Here is a 2,500-nt window from a genome sequence, read left to right as displayed (position 1 = left end):
ACATCCTAACCATTTTATCCATATAAATGACAAACAGTAAACAACTAGTGGGGGCTCCCTGCCGAACACCGACAGAGCTTTCGATCACAGCTGTTCTTAAAACATTTTTAGTGTTACTGTACATCTCTCTTGAATTGCAGACAACATTCTTTTCCCACATCCTAGTTCCTTCAAATAACTTATCATTTTTCTTCGGGGAACTCGATCATAAGCTTTACTGAAATCTACAAACATTATATACAGTTTTTTCTTCTTGAAGATAGCCAAATCTATTAACAGTCTTAACGACAATATTTGTTCTATACATCCTCTTTTCCTCTGTGCTCCAGCTTGACACTTATCTATACTGAACCATAATTTCAGTCTATTTAATAACAATATGTCATATATCTTACCTAAGTACCATGATACTTATACCTCTATAATTCCCACAATCCATTCTGTTTCCAGATTTAAAAGTACAACAAGTTTACTGTACCCCATGATAATAAATAATTTAAATTCAAGAACAAAGCATTAAACACGGCCAAGAAAAACATCAGCACAAGGCGGGCAGGCGAACGAACAATCCAGGGCACAGGCCACAGAAGCTCTTATTCATATTCACGTCTTTCCGAGCCTCGTCCAGCTCTTGTGGGGTAAAAGGGTCGTCAAGAACAGGGATGTAGGGGCGTCATCAAGAGCACTTATACCTTCACTTTGATTATCATTATTTCCTGGGTTTAAAAGTGATTCGAAATGAGTCTTGAATTTGCCGTCGTCTGGTTGCAATGTATTTGCCATACATATATATATATATATATATATATATATATATCTATATATATATATATATATTATATATATATATATATATATATATATACATATATATATATATATATATATATCTATATATATATATATAATATAGTCGTATATATAAAGGTTTTTTGCCATGAAGGAAAAAATGAAAAAGCGAGATAGCCAAGTAATTTCGGTCCTGTTCGGACCCTTTACTGAGGCAAACTGATTTTACATAGAACAACATAGTCAAAAGAAAGCTTAAAATACAAACTGACACTACAGATTAGCAAGCAATAAGGGCTATTTTCACTCTACAGAAGGGAGGAGTTGCCTGAGGGAAGCCACACCTTGAAGGATACACGCAGTAAACAAGTGATTTTCCCAGAAAACAGTACAATTTGAAAAAACACGGGAGCATATACAATTTAATATCATGAATTTTTACACAAATTTTCTAAAAAAAAAAATATATTATTAATGAAAAGACGAAAAAATATAAATATATATATATATATATATATATATATATATATATATATATATATATATATATATATATATATATATATATATATATATATATATATATATATATATATATATATATATATATATATATATATATATATATCGAGCAAGAGAAAGAGGAGAGAAAATCGAACCGAGAGAGAGAGAGAGAGAGAGAGAGAGAGAGAGAGAGAGAGAGAGAAAGAAGAAATAATAACTATATACATGTGGGACTAATTTATTAGTTGTTCATTTATTTTAAGGTCCTTCATAAATATCTTACAAATATATGGGTCCAAATGGTACATTCCCAGACTAAAATTTAAGTTGTTTTTATTAGTGATTTGTATAATTGCCGATTCCAGTAAATTTCTTGAAACATAATCATTAGAACTAGCAATTACCAAGGTATCACCCCAATTAATACAGAGATTTTTCACTCAGATGGATAAACAGTGCATTTGAAGTCTGGGCTGTTCTAACTGAATACATATGCTGCTTAATCCGTACACATAAATTTTTACTTGACTGACCAACGTAAAACGATGGGCAATCCTTACAAGGAATTTTGTAAATGATGTTGTTATTTGTTACGGGACTATTCTTAATTAGCATATCTTTAATGGTATTGTTATAAGAGAACACTACATTAACAATAAACGATTTAAATATTGATTTTATGGTTTCAAATCCTCGAAAATAAAGTAAGGTAAGTACATTTTTAGGCATTTCTTTTTCATTAATAGCAACATTATAAAACTTTTTGTGAGCTTTTTGATAACATAAATCAATTAAATGAGGTGGGTAGCAGAGATCGTTTCCTATCTTTTTTATATATTCTATTTCTTGGTCCAGATATTGTGGACTCGTGATACGCAAAGCGCGTAGGAACATAGAAGAAAAAAATGAAATTTTAATATTAAGATGGTGGCCAGAATAAAAATGTACATATGTTAAATTATTTGTGGATTTTCTATAAATACTGAATTTACATTGGAAAGATTCTCTATGTATTAATACATCTAGGAAAGGGATGACATTGTTATTTTCAATTTCAACAGTGAATTTTATGGATGGCACTAAATTATTCAATTTAGACAGCAAATCATTTACATCGATACCACCAGGTAAGACTACTAAGATATCATCGACATATAGGTACCATTTTAAGGGGATAAGTGTGATATTAGGGAGGTGTTGTCTCTCA

The sequence above is a fragment of the Macrobrachium nipponense genome, chromosome 4 (assembly GCF_015104395.2).
Source record: "Macrobrachium nipponense isolate FS-2020 chromosome 4, ASM1510439v2, whole genome shotgun sequence".
Lineage (NCBI taxonomy): Eukaryota > Metazoa > Arthropoda > Malacostraca > Decapoda > Palaemonidae > Macrobrachium > Macrobrachium nipponense.
The sequence above is the reverse complement of the archived record's forward strand: the minus strand, read 5'-3'. Positions refer to the sequence as shown.